This window comes from Dermacentor albipictus, chromosome 1, assembly GCF_038994185.2.
Source record: "Dermacentor albipictus isolate Rhodes 1998 colony chromosome 1, USDA_Dalb.pri_finalv2, whole genome shotgun sequence".
Classification (NCBI taxonomy): domain Eukaryota; kingdom Metazoa; phylum Arthropoda; class Arachnida; order Ixodida; family Ixodidae; genus Dermacentor; species Dermacentor albipictus.
In genome coordinates, this window is record NC_091821.1 from 152,126,674 (window position 1) to 152,145,301 (window position 18,628).

Consider the following 18,628-nt stretch of genomic DNA (forward strand, 5'->3'; position numbering starts at 1 on the left):
AGAAACCTTTTGGCCAATAGCAGAGAGTTAATGGCCAAAAGGCGTTGAATCAGAAATAATTATTTTTCTTTTGTTCGGTTGAATCATACATAATCAAGGTGTACACGTCATGTGAGATTGCGAGCTATCGTGGTTTTCGTGACGTCGCATGACAGACAGGCGAAGTGGGGGTGGTCCAAAAAAGTTTTTGATCAATCGCGGAGGGCTTATTGCAGAATTGAAGTAGAAAAGTTTGTAACAGCTTAACGTTATAGCTCCCCCGTCTTGTTCATTTTAGTGTTTCGTCATTTCTTGCTGCCTCTTGATTCTTCAACGTAATATGTTGAATGTCTCTCATGTTCCGCTAGTTCATCTATTACGATGGTTACACCAATTCGACCTGGTCATAAAGCTTTCATACTTTCATGATCTGTCGTCTTTTTGTTTGGACCTTTATTCTTTGGGACCACTCACTTCTTTGTGTTCTTAGTGCCTTACCCCAGACTTCAATTGCCGCCCCTGAAATAGCTTGTTCTTAGGCATCATTCACTGATTTCGTACTATCATCATCCTCCTCTTCTAAGCGTCATATTTGTTCACGAACAACACCGGACCGCTACGGTTTTCTCTTGACCGCTACCAGCATGTCCTTGTTTCTCCTGGCATTTTTTTCCTGTGTCTTTTTCTTTTCACATTGAGGATAGTCCTAAACCTTGCTTTACACCTCCATTGCACTGACCATTACACTTTACGCTACCTAACCTCTCCGTTCGTCATAACTCCGGGATTATTACAGATGATGAGCCATATTTCATTTTTTTTTGTTCCTCGTTCGACCTCTTCTATGCCCACTTGATATTACTGCGTTTCGAGGAATATGTAATCAGAACCCGCGAGCATTTTATTTGAGCAAACAACAGCACTGTATCTGTTCTGCAGCCTGTCTTTTTTACTTTTGCATTTAATTCCCTCATTACTACAGTACTGTAAGTTTTAATCTTCCTAATTGATAATTCAACATTCTCGTAGCACCCTTCTCCTTTATCACAATCGGAGGCTCGTGTATAGACTAGTGCTAACTTTGAAGGCATAAGACAGTAAAATTAATTGAACTTACTCAGTACGTGTCATTCACAAAAATATACACTTAGCCGATGGTTCCTTTTTACTTATAATCCTGAAAATCACCCATAGCCAAGCTCATCCAGCCTCAGACTCACAAAGTACGGGCACAACCAAGCTCTCTCGGACTGAGACAAAGCCAGAGTCGGACCTCGCTGAACTCATTCGAACTCCGACTCATTAAAATTAGATTCACACAGGCTCACTCACACTCCCAGGCTCAGGAACCCACACTCACTCGGGCTTGCTCAACTCTGTTAGCAATGAGTCACTGTGCAATGAGTCAATGCAATAACACTTTTGTACTTAGGCGCATGTGCATGTTAACGAAGCTGAGGGGTTCAAAATTATTCCGGAGTGCGGCGTGCCTCATAATCAGATCGTGGTTTTGGCACGTAAAACTCCAGAACTTGTTTAACTTTTTTCGAATACAAATCGAACACTAATAATAAGTATCGTATAGTCAAATGCCGATGCATACATTTAAAACCCAAATTTTTTTTAATTAGCCTAGTGTAAGAAAGACAACTAACTTTCATGGACAAAAGATCAGTACTAGACACTCACTAATTGTCATCTAAAAACTGCACGAATATCCTCTCAACAACTTCAGAGCCTGGTTCCAAACAAGCTTTTCAAAATGTAATGTATGCGGTACAGCTACCTTTCCAAAAACGCTAAATAGTTTTTAAAAAATATATTATGGAAAAAGGGAAAAAAAAGTGTCTGGAGAACTTGTACGCCGTAGACACATGTAAAAAGTACAGTTGCACAGCAAAAAAAAAAAAGAATATGAAACTGCTACTTGACTAGACTGCCAGAAACACTAAATGACCGACCACAAGCACAAATCGCAGGTTGTCATGTAGGCTTCCGCCGAGAAATCCGAAGCTTGCATTACCCATTTTGTTCCTACATTTCTCCGAAAACTCTTGCCGTTGTCTTTCTCCTGATGATTTGCGATACTTTGTTTAGCAGACGGAGAACAGCAACCAGACCGTAACATTCGGTTGTTGCGAAATGTTTGGTTAGCTACAAATTGAAAATATTGAATAGTTCTTTCTTGGCCAAAAATACGAATAATTAATCTGTAGTAGCAAATTCGTATTCGAATATTCAAGCATTCGCCCCCCTCTACTTATTAGTATTTTATATTATTCCTCTTTTATACATTGCTTTAAACTCGTTTGTACGCCATGTATGCTGTTTTCTATGTGATACACCTATTCCTGTGAACGCTGCCTTGCGTACGGGCTCCTGGGCATTCCCAGGTAGCACACAAAGTCTTGAAAACGTCGTATTAAGGGATTCAACGTCTGAAACGGATTTTCGACCAAAATCGACGCATCAAAGACGTTCCAAACAAGATAGCTTAAAAACGAGGGGTGAATACGTCTTGATAACGTTGGAAGCCCGGCAGCTTAAAAACGAGGGGTGAATACGTTTTGAAAACGACTCAAGGCGCACCGCCACGCTACGGCGCGTCAGCCTCTTTAGCGGCTTCTACAATATTCAACAACCCATCAACGCGATCCAACCTTGCGCATGGTGGCGATACCGTTGTCAAATCATGTGACCAAGGTGGCCACGTGATTCGTGATGCCGGGCAGCCGGGCGAGCCGGGCATAGTCGCGTCGTCATGGCGTCGTAGCGTCACCGCACTCGCATTGCGCTGTGGTGTGTTTGCGGCTGTTCTGAATGTGCTGCCGCTGCCCTTTGCTATGTAAGTGTTGCAGTTTTTGCTGTCAAGAAAACGATATTCTGTGATCAGTTTGGGTTGTGCGATGTGTTTGTGTGGTTTTAATTTGGAAATCAGTAGTGTTTTCAATTGGAGGGCGCGGAGTGGAGGACACTAATCAGTTCGTCAAGTTCATTGTCATGTTATGTGAGGCGCCTTTTCACTGACGCTGTAATTAATGCGTTAAGGGCAGTATAAGGACGAAAGTTAGAAGGACGAAATCTTGCCTGTGTGTCCCTAGCGTCGGGATCGGCCGCTATGCGAGATCCTAACAAGAAAGCATTTTGCAGAATCCGAAGAAAGGCGGCACAATTTCTGAATGTGCGCACCTTGCCGTTCTCCGCAATAGAGCCGTCATCGTGGTATTTTAGTCTCCCGTTTAGCAAGAGTGTTGCAGACAAGGGAACTGGTTCAAACAGGCTTTTCATTTAATCATTCAGTACTAGTGCGGTATCCCAAAAGGTGAGGTCAAGTGCTCGCCCTATTGTCTTCCTTCGCGCTACAGCGCACTGACAGAATTTTGCGTGCACCATACCGTGCTTTTATCGTTCGCGCTTCAGGTTCTCGATTGTGTTTTCGCCCCCTTTACCCACGTGATGGGTATTTCATGGTATTACTGGGTGCCACATGTGTCCATATATTGTGTCCAATATATGAAACGGCCAAATTCGATTTTATTTGACGCCTCAAATGGCAGTAATGTATTGAGTCTCTTGTAGCTTTGTGCTTGTTATCAATTTTACTATTTGGCGAATGGATACAGCATGTACGCTGCATAACTCGCTTGTGGATACTGCATACGTGAGTCGAGTATGCCCTTGGTATAAAATAACTTGTATGCTTTAGGTAGTACGATTGTTTGCAGTTTGGGACATGTGTCGGAATGTACGCTGTGCGCCCTTCGCGCTTTACGGCGGCCTGCCGAGTTCGTGCGGGTGCCATGTGTGCGCATGGAGTTCGCGAAGCGCTCTCGCAGTTTCTCTCTCTCTCTCTCTCTCTCTCTCTCCATATATATATATATATATATATATATATATATATATATATATATATATACATATATATATATGTATATATATATATATATATATACATATATATGTAGTGTTCTGTTCGCGCGCTTCGCACAACAGGGCATGTCGCAGTTCTTTGTCCTTGTGCAACACATTTTCCTAGCGTACGTCTGTGCATTATTTGATACCGGTTTCACACGGGGCTCTTTTAGCCGCTATCAAGTCCGTTACAAACCAAATTTCTCGGTCGTGATTGGCTCCTCTGCGCAAGCTACGAGAGTGAGCCAGTCGCATCGATAATTTCGATCGGGATCGGGCTTGATCGCGATCGAGAGTGGTCGTGTGACACCGGTTTTAAACATGGCTCCCACATAGGGAACACTTTAGGTTCAATGCTACTGAGTGAAGAGCAAGTGCATGTATATGCCAGTGGTGGTATGTGGGCAAGTCTTTCTGGTGAAGACAATACTTGTGCATTCAAAACATTTCAATTACCAGCGTAGTGCATCAATGTGTCTACTTCGACAAAATGGAGCACCAGTGCAGATATCTGAGCATACCTGTCCAGGGCAGCAAGTGTGTCTACATTGAAACCACTACCAGCATGTGCGGCAGTTCTATTTCCAGCAGCGGGACTGCACAATAATCAGTAGGGTGCTCTCAAGCTGTTTATCTATGAAGCTCTGCCTGGACTGTGAGCCAAATATTTTAGGACGTGAAAGTGGGGGTGAATTGGTAAACATCAGTGGAACTGTGCCTGGACTTTGTGGCAAATGTTTTTGGATGTGAAAGTGTGAGTGAACTGGCAAAGAATTTGCTCTGGGCTACATGTGTAAAACGTTTTTCTCATTCAGAGTGCTTTTTTTTACTTTAGGAAACTGGAGATGTGCGCAAAGTGTGACATGTCAGTGTGCTAATTAATGTATTTGCTGGTTTGCAAATTATTCTTTGCAACTCTGTTTTTGCCAGAGAGGTACAACTTTGCCTCTTGTAAAGGGTTGTAAAGGGCTTTTTAGATAAAACACTTACTATTTATTATGACCATTGCTTCCTTTGTTACACAAATGCAGCTTCCAGTGCATTCCAGTTTATTTCCATGTTTATGTAAGTTTCTGATATGAGGCTTGCATATTCATTTCTCACGTTCTGGAGTGGCAAGATGCAGCATTACTGTCTCATCGTTCGCTGTACTACAGTAGTGTTCACTTGTTACACTGAATCCCCCATTTAAGTATTCCGTACTATTTTCACTTTATTACTTTTTTGTTGTGTGGTGTCAAGAATGGCGAGCCGCTGAGCAAGATTGCCACCTTGCCACACAGTTACGACAGGGCGACACGACGCGCACCTCTCCCTCTCCGTCGCTGCAGCTGGGAGGCGTTCAAAGAAGCGGCCTTTGCGCTGGAATCCGCCGCCTTACTCCAGCCCCTTCGACATTGTGACGGAACTAGTTCGGTGTGTGAACAATGATTCCGGAGTTCCCCAACGCGGAGCTGATTTGACACGCATGGACAAGCTGCCGTGGGGACGACGTATTTTGGAGAGTCTCACGCTTCGGCCTAGCACGGAACAACGAGCGACCCTCGATCGGCGCCGATAGTTTCCCCGAACGGCACCCCGCGCGGTTGCCTCTGTGTACAGAGCGCGGTTGCCTTTGTGTACGTAAACTGTTCTGCAGAGCAGCTGCGAGTTGGTGATGAGTAAACGAACAGTCGCCGCGTCGTAGGACCGGCGGATCGAGTGTATAAAAACTGTGGTTGTGCGAATGCTGAGAACACTTCTCTTGAGCAGTCATGTTAGACTGAGTCACTTCTCTCATGCAGTCATGTTGGACTGTTACTCTTTTTCTCAAGCAGTCATGTTAGACTGATTTAATTTCTGTAAATAAACCCTTTTCCTCGTTCTCGATGAGAAACAGTTCTTCACTTCATCAACGATCTCAGCGTAAATAAGTTGGACGACGGCATGGGCCAGCTACCTTCGAATTCATGCCGTACTCCAATCTTGGCAAAGGACCACGGACGATGGGATTGAGCCCCCAATCCTGACAACTGGCTGACAGCGGTGAGATGGACTTTGCGACGTGGTGCTGTATCTGCGGTGAGTGCTTGGTTTTTGCTTTGACTCTCTAGGCTTCATTTTGTGGTTGTTCTGTTTAGAACAGTAGGGAAGCTAGATTGTTGTGTGTTAGCTAGGTTGTGTTTTCCTAGCTAGATTTAGAGAGCAGAATCAAGGCAGTAAAGCAGCAGTCATGGAGTTAAGGACACTGCTGAGAGACGAGTTGTTGATTGTTGGTGAGGAACTGGGCCTAGATGTACGCAAGGAAATGCTCAAATCGGAATTATTGGAGTTAATTTCCAATCGGGCCAGTGAGGAAGATATTGAAATGGGAATGGAACTTCTCAAAAAGAGAGAGAAACGGGAAAAAGAAAGAGAAGAACGGGACAGAGAAAAGCAAGAGAGAGAGGAACGCGATAAAGATCGCGAGTTACAGTTAAGGAAAATGCAACTTGAACTTAAAAGCAAACGTTTGGAGTTGCCTCAAGGAAGTGAAGGCGCTCTGGGTCGATCAAGTGAGGCAGAATCGTACCGCATGGACAGGCTATTAAAGCCATTTGAGGTCGGGACCGACATAGGCTTGTTCCTATGCAATTTTGAAAGGACTTGCGAGAAGATGAACTTCGGCCCGAGTACATGGCCACAGCGGTTGCTGTCTATGTTGCCGTGTGAGGCGGCGGAAGTAATCGCCAGATTGAGTGTGCAGGATGCATATGATTATGCAAAAGTTAAGGCTAGTCTCCTGAAGAAATACCGCCTTTCAGCCGAAGCTTTTCGGCAAAGGTTTAGGAGCACAGGCAAGAAAGATAGCGAGGGCTATCCGGAGTTTGCGTATAGCTTAAAGGCCAACCTAGTCGAGTGGCTTAAAAGCGCGGAAGCGTACGACAGCAGAGACATGATCATTGAATGCATGTGTCTAGAGCAGTTTTACAAAACCATCCCCCAAGCTGTGAAACTGTGGTTGCAAGACAGAGGTAATGTAAACACTGTGGAAAGGGCGGCTGAATTAGCCGAAGAGTACGCAACCCGTAGAAAATTGAACGCCGAGGAGGGAAACTGGGACGGTCGAAATGGACCGCGGAAACCATTTCCGTTCAAAAAGGGTGCGCAAACTAGACGATCCGAGCCTGTAGACATGGCGGAAAAGCCCGCAGAAAAGAGCGAGGAGAAACTTAACGGAGAAACCGCACAAAAGGAACAGAAAAGAAAATTCGAATCTGTTAGACCAATTCGCTGTTACAAATGCCACAAACTGGGACATATAGCTGTAAACTGCGAGAAGTCTAGCGTAGTTTTTTCCTACGTGGAGGAAAAAGATGAGAATATGGAACTTTTAAGTCCATATCTCCACGACCTGCAAGTTAATGGAAAACCACGCCGAGTGCTAAGAGACAGTGCCGCCACGCTGGACATTGTCCATCCGTCTTACGTGATGGTAGATGACTTCACCGGAGAAGTAGCATGGATAAAACAGGTTGTAGAAGAACACAGCGTGTGTCTGCCCATGGCTAAAGTCAAAATCAGTGGACCGTTCGGGGAGCTAGAGACTGAGGCTGCAGTTTCCAAATTTTTGTCACTGCAGTATCCCTACATCTTTTCGAATCGCTCGAATCAGTTACTGCGTGACAGAGGGCTCAAACTGGGAGAGGGCATAGTACAGGCATTTACCCGAGGCCAAGCTCGTAAGATCGCGGCGCTTTCGGCTGAAAATGCTCAAGCTCCTCCAGCGGAAGCAGAAAAGGGGATAACTTCAATACCCGAATCCGAGCTAGGCCCGAGGGACAAAAGAACAGTTGAGGAGAGCCTGCCAGCTGACCAGCTCAATGAGAGCGTAGCACTAGAGTGTCAGAGTTCTAGCCTGCAGGAAGAGCAAGCAGACGCGCTCCCAAGCGAGACAGGGTCGTTATTATCACCGGCCTCAAAGAACTTTGATCAACTCTTACGCGTGGATAGAGAGTCACTGGCAGCTGAGCAAAAGAATGATGAGAGCTTAGCTAGATTACGTGACACAGCTAAAGAAGGCATTGCTAGGCGCAACGTAACGATACATGAGAGAGGAGGATTGTTGTATCGGCATTACAGAGATCGAAAGGGTAGGATTTTAGATCAGTTAGTCATACCTACTAAGTATAGGGAGGACCTTTTGAGTCTTTGTCATGGAAATGGGTGGTCCGGCCACCTAGGCATAAACAAATCAAAGGAAAGATTGCTTATGGAATACTACTGGCCTGGCTGTTTCAAAGATGTCGAAAACTTTGTAAGATCATGCGACGCCTGCCAGCGTTCTGGTAAACCAGGAGAGACATGGAAAGCTCCACTGAAGGTAGTCCCCTTAATAACAGAGCCTTTCAGACGACTGGTAATAGACACGGTAGGGCCTCTTCCAAAAACAAAATCAGGCTACAGGTACTTGTTTACCATGCTGTGTCCGGCTACCAAGTTTCCAGAAGCAATCCCTTTGAAAGAGCTCAGCTCCACCGAAGTAGTAGACGCGCTTTTGACAGTGTTTGCACGAGTTGGGTTTCTAGCCGAAATTCAGGCAGATCAAGGGTCAGTATTCACGAGCGCACTGACTTCCACATTCTTGCAAAAGTGCGGGGTAAAGTTAATACACAGTTCTGTCTATCACCCTCAGTCAAACAGTGTAGGGAGGTGGCATTCGGTGCTTAAGCGAGTTTTGCGTGCGCTCTGTTACGAGCACAAGGAGGACTGGGAGAACTGTCTGCCGGCAACTTTGTTTGCTTTGCGAACGGTTCCACATGAGGCGACAGGGTTCTCACCAGCAGAACTAGTGTATGGGAGGACACTCCGGTCTCCACTGAGAATGTTAAGAGAGATGTGGGAGGAAAGAGGGGAGAGTCCAACCGTGGTTGAATACGTGCTAAATTTACTGGAGCGACTAAGCGCAACCCAAGAACTAGTCAAAAGGAACACGGAAATAGCTCAAAGGAACGCCAAATTCGATTACGACAAGAATGCGAGGCTTCGTACGTTTAAAGTCGACTTAACGATGAAAGCGGAAAAGTGTAGGTTTGGTTGTTCGCAGGTTACTTATCTGGGCCATGTTGTCGGTCAGGGCATGAGACGGCCGGCTGAGCTGAAAATAGCGACGATTGGAGATTTTTCTCAACCGCGCACGAAAACGGACCTTCGTTCATTTTTGGGACTTGTGGGGTACTATCAACGGTACATTCCGAATTACTCGCAATTGGCAAGTCCATTAACAGACGCCCTCCGAAAGGGAGCACCGAGTAACGTACACTGGGATAAGGACAAAGAGAACGCTTTCCAAAGTTTGAAAACGCTATTGGTTTCTCGCCCTGTGCTTCGCGCGCCAGACTACACAAAGGAATTCATAGTTCAATGCGACGCAAGCGACAGAGGTATGGGCGTGGTACTTAGTCAAGTCGGCGACGATAACGAGGAGCATCCTATCCTCTACGCCAGCCGTAAACTAAATGTAAGAGAGGAAGCCTACAGCGCTTCAGAGAAGGAATGCGCTTGTTTGGTTTGGGCCGCCCAGAAGTTGTCGTGTTACTTGTACGGAGCGAAGTTCATCTTCGAGACCGACCACTGTCCTCTGACGTGGCTCAATCAAATGTCACACAAAAACGGCCGCTTGCTCCGATGGAGCCTCACTCTCCAAGAGTACAACTTCTCCGTTAGATATAAGAAGGGAAAGTTGCATAGCAATGCGGATGGTTTGAGCAGGCTAATTTGAATTCTGCGTTTGAGGGTCCCGCCTAAATTTAGGGTTACTAGTGTTAGCTTTTCTTTAGGCGAAGAAAATCCCTCTCATTCAGCAGAATTCCCTCCATTAATTGCTGAATTTGTCAGCAGGAATTTGCTTCAGAAATTGGCATAGTGAAATGCAGCATTTTTTTTGTTTCTGCACTTATGTTGTTGTTGTTTTTTTGAAGCCTAGCGAGTCTAAAGTGAGAGCCAATGCACGTCATCTCGGCGCAGAGCCGTGTTGTGGGGTTCATTTTGCAGTTGCCTGTCCTTCTTGGATGTTTTGGGGCGGTGACATCAATGCACAAGTGGTCGCTGCGAGCCAAGACATCAATCCCCCCCTGACCAGCAGCCGTTCTCTTCCTGCCTAGCGGTTGTCAGCGCTAGACAGTCGAGATTTTTCGGGCCATGGAGGCGCTGTCAAGAATGGCGAGCCGCTGAGCAAGATTGCCACCTTGCCACACAGTTACGACAGGGCGACACGACGCGCAGCTCTCCCTCTCCGTCGCTGCAGCTGGGAGGCGTTCAAAGAAGCGGCCTTTGCGCTGGAATCCGCCACCTTACTCCAGCCCCTTCGACATTGTGACGGAACTAGTTCGGTGTGTGAACAATGATTCCGGAGTTCCCCAACGCGGAGCTGATTTGACACGCATGGACAAGCTGCCGTGGGGACGACGTATTTTGGAGCGTCTCACGCTTCGGCCTAGCACGGAACAACGAGCGACCCTCGATCGGCGCCGACAGTTTCCCGGAACGGCACCCCGCGCGGTTGCCTCTGTGTACAGAGCGCGGTTGCCTTTGTGTACGTAAACTGTTCTGCAGAGCAGCTGCGAGTTGGTGATGAGTAAACGAACAGTCGCCGTGTCGTAGGACCGGCGGATCGAGTGTATAAAAACTGTGGTTGTGCGAATGCTGAGAACACTTCTCTTGAGCAGTCATGTTAGACTGAGTCACTTCTCTCATGCAGTCATGTTGGACTGTTACTCTTTTTCTCAAGCAGTCATGTTAGACTGATTTAATTTCTGTAAATAAACCCTTTTCCTCGTTCTCGATGAGAAACAGTTCTTCACTTCATCAACGATCTCAGCGTAAATAAGTTGGACGACGGCATGGGCCAGCTACCTTCGAATTCATGCCGTACTCCAATCTTGGCAAAGGACCACGGACGATGGGATTGAGCCCCCAATCCTGACAGTGGTTACTTTTTCTCGCCATTACGTTCTTTGATATATCCTAACGGCAATATTTCCAATTTTGCATTGTTTCCATTTTTTTTATTTCTGTCACAGGATTGTTTTATGGTGGTATGCGGTGGCATTTCTTTTTGTGCTCTTTTCAAGCTTCTAGCTGATTGGTAACATTGCTTGGAGGCACTTACCATCCGATTCATACTCTTCCATTTTTCAGTCTACTTCTTCCATTCGCTCCAATGTCACTTCTGCATAACTCTAGTCCATCTAATAGCACGTGCACTTTACTATGATAAATTAGACACTTTAGTGCACTCCAGGTTTTTCTGTTCATTTTTGTATGTGTACTTGGAATTTTGTTTATGTGCTAGTGAATGTTGACTTTCGAGTTCATTACGAATCCTTTCTGCGACTTTTGTCATTGTTGATGTACTTTTACTTCTATTTGCATTTCTCACACAGTTTGTTCGAACCTTGCATAAGCATTACATTTTAATAAAGTGTTTTTGCTTTGTCACAATGTTCTCATTTCATGCACGCTTGGCATGAAGGGCTTCGTCTGGCCACCTGCCAAGACGTGGCCATTTGTTCTTTGCATGATGTCATTCCCATTGTGGTTGTAAGCATCGTAGCTTACTAAAGGCGGTATTAAGGATTTATTATTCCTAACAAGCTCATTTTCATGCGACTTGGTAGAGGATGCGCGGGCCATGCGGGGAACAGTGCTTGGCACTGCGCCATGGCTCTTACAATCAACACCGACGCTTCTACTCATCTGGGGCGCGATTGGAGATCGTTGTTCGAAACGCCCGATCAGTTTCACCTCACGCGATTGGCCTATATAGGCCGTGCCAACGGGTGCGGCTGACGACGTCTGCGCGGCATAGGCCAGTCGCGTGAGGCGAAACTAAACGCGTGTTTTGAACAACGATGTCGGATCGCGCCGGTCACCCGCGAAAATTAGCTTCAGATGATCGTAAACCTTTCAAGACCGCTTCTAGACCAGCTTTTTGATAACGTCCTAAGAACGTTTAAAGATGGGTTACGCTGTCAGGATTGGGGGCTCAATCCCATCGTCCGTGGTCCTTTGCCAAGATTGGAGTACGGCATGAATTCGGAGGTAGCTGGCCCATGCCGTCGTCCAACTTATTTACGCTGAGATCGTTGATGAAGTGAAGAACTATTTCTCATCGAGAACGAGGAAAAGGGTTTATTTACAGAAATTAAATCAGTCTAACATGACTGCTTGAGAAAAAGAGTATCAGTCCAACATGACTGCATGAGAGAAGTGAATCAGTCTAACATGACTGCTCAAGAGAAGTGTCCTCAGCATTCGCACAACCACAGTTTTTATACACTCGATCCGCCGGTCATACGAGGCGGCGACTGTTCGTTTACTCATCACCAACTCGCCGCTGCTCTGCAGATCAGTTTACAGACACAAAGGCACACACATTCCGATGCCCAAACGACGGCGTTGGCGGGGTGCCGTTCCGGGAACTATCGGTGCCGATCGAGGGTCGCTCGTTGTTTTGCGTCATGCAGAACCGTGAGAAGCCCCAAAATACGTCGTTCCCGCGGCAGCTTGTCCATGCGTGTCAAATCAGCTCCGCGTTGGGGAACTCCGGAAACATTGTTCAAACACCGAACTCGTTCCGTCACAATGTCGATGGGGCGGGTGGAAGGCGGCGGATTCCAGCGCAAAGGCCGCTTCTTCGAACGCCTCCCAGCTGCAGCGACGGAGAGGGGGAGGTGCGCGTCGTGTCGCCCTGTCGTAACTGTGTGGCAATCTTGTTTCGCAGCTCGCCATTCTTAACAGCGCCTCCATGGCCCGGAAAGTCTCGACTGTCTAGCGCTGACAACCGCTAGGCAGGAAGAGAACGGCTGCTGGTCAGGGGGGGATTGATGTCTTGGCTCGCAGCGACCACTTGTGCATTGATGTCACCGCCCCAAAACATCCAACAAGGACAGGCAACTGCAAAATGAACCCCACAACACGGCTCTGCGCCGAGATGACGTGCATTGGCTCTCACTTTAGACTCGCTAGGCTTCAAAAAAAACAACAACAACATAAGCGCAGAAACAAAAAAAAAATGCTACATTTCACTATGCCAATTTCTGAAGCAAATTCCTGCTTACAAATTCGGCAATTATTGGGGGGAATTCTGCTGAATGAGAGGGGATTTTCTTCGCCTAAAGAAAAGCTAACACTAGTAACCCTAAAATTTAGGCGGGACCCTCAAACGCAGAATTCAAATTAGCCTGCTCAAACCATCCCCATTGCTATGCAACTTTCCCTTCTTATATCTAACGGAGAAGTTGTACTCTTGGAGAGTGAGGCTCCATCGGAGCAAGCGGCCGTTTTTGTGTGACATTTGATTGAGCCACGTCAGAGGACAGTGGTCGGTCTCGAAGATGAACTTCGCTCCGTACAAGTAACACGACAACTTCTGGGCGGCCCAAACCAAACAAGCGCATTCCTGCTCTGAAGCGCTGTAGGCTTCCTCCCTTACATTTAGTTTACGGCGGGCATAGAGGATAGGATGCTCCTCGTTATCGTCGCCGACCTGACTATGTACCACGCCCATACCTCTGTCGCTTGCGTCGCATTGAACTATGAATTCCTTTGTGTAGTCTGGCGCGCGAAGCACAGGGCGAGAAACCAATAGCGTTTTCAAACTTTGGAAAGCGTTCTCCTTGTCCTTATCCCAGTGTACGTTACTCGGTGCTCCCTTTCGGAGGGCGTCTGTTAATGGACTTGCCAATTGCGAGTAATTCGGAATGTACCGTTGATAGTACCCCACAAGTCCCAAAAATGAACGAAGGTCCGTTTTCGTGCGCGGCTGAGAAAATTCTCCAATCGTAGCTATTTTCAGCTCAGCCGGCCGTCTCATGTCCTGACCGACAACATGGCCCAGATAAGTAACCTGCGAACAACCAAACCTACACTTTTCCGCTTTCATCGTTAAGTCGACTTTAAACGTACGAAGCCTCGCGTTCTTGTCGTAATAGACTTTGGTGTTCTTTTGAGCTATTGCCATGTTCTTTCCGACTAGTTCTTGGGTTGCGCTTAGCCGCTCCAGTAAATTTAGCACGTATTCAACCACGGTTGGACTCTCCCCTCTTTCCTCCCACATCTCTCTTAACATTCTCAGTGGAGACCGGAGTGTCCTCCCATACACTAGTTCTGCTGGTGAGAACCCTGTCGCCTCATGTGGAACCGTTCGCAAAGCAAACAAAGTTGCCGGCAGACAGTTCTCCCAGTCCTCCTTGTGCTCGTAACAGAGCGCACGCAAAACTCGCTTAAGCACCGAATGCCACCTCTCTACACTGTTTGACTGAGGGTGATAGACAGAACTGTGTATTAACTTTACCCCGCACTTTTGCAAGAATGTGGAAGTCAGTGCGCTCGTGAATACTGACCCTTGATCTGCCTGAATTTCGGCTGGAAACCCAACTCGTGCAAACACTGTCAAAAGCGCGTCTACTACTCCGGTGGAGCTGAGCTCTTTCAAAGGGATTGCTTCTGGAAACTTGGTAGCCGGACACAGCATGGTAAACAAGTACCTGTAGCCTGATTTTGTTTTTGGAAGAGGCCCCACCGTGTCTATTACAAGTCGTCTGAAAGGCTCTGTTATTAAGGGCACTACCTTCAGTGGAGCTTTCCAAGTCTCTCCTGGTTTACCAGAACGCTGGCAGGCGTCGCATGATCTTACAAAGTTTTCTACATCTTTGAAACAGCCAGGCCAGTAGTATTCCATAAGCAATCTTTCCTTTGGTTTGTTTATGCCTAGGTGGCCGGACCACCCATTTCCATGACAAAGACTCAAAAGGTCCTCCCTATACTTAGTAGGTATGACTAACTGATCTAAAATCCTACCCTTTCGATCTCTGTAATGCCGATACAACAATCCTCCTCTCTCATGTATCGTTACGTTGCGTCTAGCAATGCCTTCTTTAGCTGTGTCACGTAATTTAGCTAAGCTCTCATCATTCTTTTGCTCAGCTGCCAGTGACTCTCTATCCACGCGTAAGAGTTGATCAAAGTTCTTTGAGGCCGATGATAATAACGACCCTGTCTCGCTTGTGAGCGCGTCTGCTTGCTCTTGCTGCAGGCTAGAACTCTGACACTCTAGTGCTACGCTCTCATTGAGCTGGTCAGCTGGCAGGCTCTCCTCAACTGTTCTTTTGTCCCTCGGGCCTAGCTCGGATTCGGGTATTGAAGTTATCCCCTTTTCTGCTTCCGGTGGAGGAGCTTGAGCATTTTCAGCCGAAAGCGCCGCGATCTTACGAGCTTGGCCTCGGGTCAATGCCTGTACTATGCCCTCTCCCAGTTTGAGCCCTCTGTCACGCAGTAACTGATTCGAACGATTCGAAAAGATGTAGGGATACTGCAGTGACAAAAATTTGGAAACTGCAGCCTCAGTCTCTAGCTCCCCGAATGGTCCACTGATTTTGACTTTGGCCATGGGCAGACACACGCTGTGTTCTTCTACAAACTGTTTTATCCATGCTACTTCTCCGGTGAAGTCATCTACCATCACGTAAGACGGATGGACAATGTCCAGCGTGGCGGCACTGTCTCTTAGCACTCGGCATGGTTTTCCATTAACTTGCAGGTCGTGGAGATATGGACTTAAAAGTTCCATATTCTCATCTTTTTCCTCCACGTAGGAAAAAACTACGCTAGACTTCTCGCAGTTTACAGCTATATGTCCCAGTTTGTGGCATTTGTAACAGCGAATTGATCTAAAAGATTCGAATTTTCTTTTCTGTTCTTTTTGTGCGGTTTCTCCGTTAAGTTTCTCCTCGCTCTTTTCTGCGGGCTTTTCCGCCATGTCTATAGGCTCGGATCGTCTAGTTTGCGCACCCTTTTTGAACGGAAATAGTTTCCGCGGTCCATTTCGACCGTCCCAGTTTCCCTCCTCGGCGTTCAACTTTCTACGGGTTGCGTACTCTTCGGCTAATTCAGCCGCCCTTTCCACAGTGTTTACATTACCTCTGTCTTGCACCCACAGTTTCACAGCTTGGGGGATGGTTTTGTAAAACTGCTCTAGACACATGCATTCAATGATCATGTCTCTGTTGTCGTACGCTTCCGCGCTTTTAAGCCACTCGACTAGGTTGGCCTTTAAGCTATATGCAAACTCCGGATAGCCCTCGCTATCTTTCTTGCCTGTGCTCCTAAACCTTTGCCGAAAAGCTTCGGCTGAAAGGCGGTATTTTTTCAGGAGACTAGCCTTAACTTTTGCATAATCATATGCATCCTGCACACTCAGTCTGGCGATTACTTCCGCCGCCTCACACGGCAACATAGACAGCAACCGCTGTGGCCATGTACTCGGGCCGAAGTTCATCTTTTCGCAAGTCCTTTCAAAATTGCTTAGGAACAAGCCTATGTCGGTCCCGACCTCAAATGGCTTTAATAGCCTGTCCATGCGGTATGATTCTGCCTCACTTGATCGTCCCAGAGCGCCTTCACTTCCTTGAGACAACTCCAAACGTTTGCTTTCAAGTTCAAGTTGCATTTTTCTTAACTCGCGATCTTTATCGCGTTCCTCCCTTTCTTTTCTCTCTCGTTCTTCTCTCTTTTTCAGAAGTTCAAACCCCAGTTCAACTTCTTCCTCACTGGCCTGTTCGGAAATGATATGCAATAATTCTGATTTTAGCATTTCCTTGCGTACATCTAGGCCCAGTTCCTCACCAACAATCAACAACTCGTCTCTCAGCAGTGTCCTTAACTCCATGACTGCTGCTTTACTGCCTTGATTCTGCTCTCTAAATCTAGCTAGGAAAACACAACCTAGCTAACACACAACAATCTAGCTTCCCTACTGTTCTAAACAGAACAACCACAAAATGAAGCCTAGAGAGTCAAAGCAAAAACCAAGCACTCACCGCAGATACAGCACCACGTCGCAAAGTCCATCTCACCGCTGTCAGCCAGTTGTCAGGATTGGGGGCTCAATGCCATCGTCCGTGGTCCTTTGCCAAGATTGGAGTACGGCATGAATTCGGAGGTAGCTGGCCCATGCCGTCGTCCAACTTATTTACGCTGAGATCGTTGATGAAGTGAAGAACTATTTCTCATCGAGAACGAGGAAAAGGGTTTATTTACAGAAATTAAATCAGTCTAACATGACTGCTTGAGAAAAAGAGTATCAGTCCAACATGACTGCATGAGAGAAGTGAATCAGTCTAACATGACTGCTCAAGAGAAGTGTCCTCGGCATTCGCACAACCACAGTTTTTATACACTCGATCCGCCGGTCATACGAGGCGGCGACTGTTCGTTTACTCATCACCAACTCGCCGCAGCTCTGCAGATCAGTTTACAGACACAAAGGCACACACATTCCGATGCCCAAACGACGGCGTTGGCGGGGTGCCGTTCCGGGAACTATCGGTGCCGATCGAGGGTCGCTCGTTGTTTTGCGTCATGCAGAACCGTGAGAAGCCCCAAAATACGTCGTTCCCGCGGCAGCTTGTCCATGCGTGTCAAATCAGCTCCGCGTTGGGGAACTCCGGAAACATTGTTCAAACACCGAACTCGTTCCGTCACAATGTCGATGGGGCGGGTGGAAGGCGGCGGATTCCAGCGCAAAGGCCGCTTCTTCGAACGCCTCCCAGCTGCAGCGACGGAGAGGGGGAGGTGCGCGTCGTGTCGCCCTGTCGTAACTGTGTGGCAATCTTGTTTCGCAGCTCGCCATTCTTAACAACGCATAGTTTTGGCAAAGCGATTACTTGTGTCTTTCCTAATCCTATTTCTAGACCAGCTTTTCGAATACGTCTTGCAGACCTGTTCTAGATCGTCTCAAGAAAGTAATTAAGCAGGACATTAGCTGAGATATACGACGTTTTCCCGCCGAAGTTCTCTCATTCGTGTCTTCTTTAACCCGTTTTTATCGTCTTGGATAAACGCTACGAAAAGGTTACGTATCTCTTTTGTGCTACCTGGGTTCTCAAGCGACATTGGACGGCTTTTCGCCCTGATGTGTCCCCCAGCTATTATGTTGAAAATAAAATTGATTGATTGATTGATTGATTGATTGATTGATTGATTGATTGATTGATTGATTGATTGATTGATTGATTGATTGATTGATTGATTGATTGATTGATTGATTGATTGATTGATTGATTGATTGATTGATTGATTGATTGATTGAAGTGTGTCTGAGTGGGCTTGAGTATGAGTGAGCAGGCCGTGTTCACGTAAGCGTGAACCTGAAGCTGCCCGAATTGAGATTGTTCAACTTGGCATGAGACTGATTGTGAGTGAGTTACCGTGAGTCAAAGCTTGTCTGAGTTTGTGTCAGTTTAATTAAATCTGACTGATATGTCACTCCCGTTATTCCAGTCTACAACAGAACCTGTGCACATACGAATCTCTGCTGCACCAGTAGAGGGTCAATGCAACGGGCATATTGTGACACCGTTCCTCATTTCAGCCATTGGATACCCGACTGTGATCTGGTAAATATGAGCCTAGGGATTTATGAGCCTGCAAATACAGCCACGGTCCGGCAGTGTGACCAGGTCCGTCTGTCGCGTCGCTTCTCATCATCATCATCATCATCTTCTTCTTCTTCTTCTTCTTCTTCTTCTCCTTCTTCAGCCTGGCTATGCCCACTGCAGGGCAAAGGCCTCTCCCATACTTATCCAACTACCGCGGTCTTGTGCTAATTGTAGCCCCGTTGTCCCTGCAAACTTCTTAATCTCATCAGCCCACCTAACTTTCTGCCGCCCCCTGCTACGCTTTCTTTCTCTCGGAATCCAGTCCGTAACCGTTAATG

The 18,628-nt window shown here is 46.8% G+C and overlaps 1 protein-coding gene across 2 annotated transcripts in view; it reads right to left on the reverse strand.

Moving 5' to 3' along the window:
• Window positions 1–18,628, reverse strand: part of LOC135903038 (lysosomal aspartic protease-like) — a 52,955-nt gene that overhangs the window by 20,441 nt on the left and 13,886 nt on the right. The gene's annotated exons all lie outside the window — the stretch shown is intronic.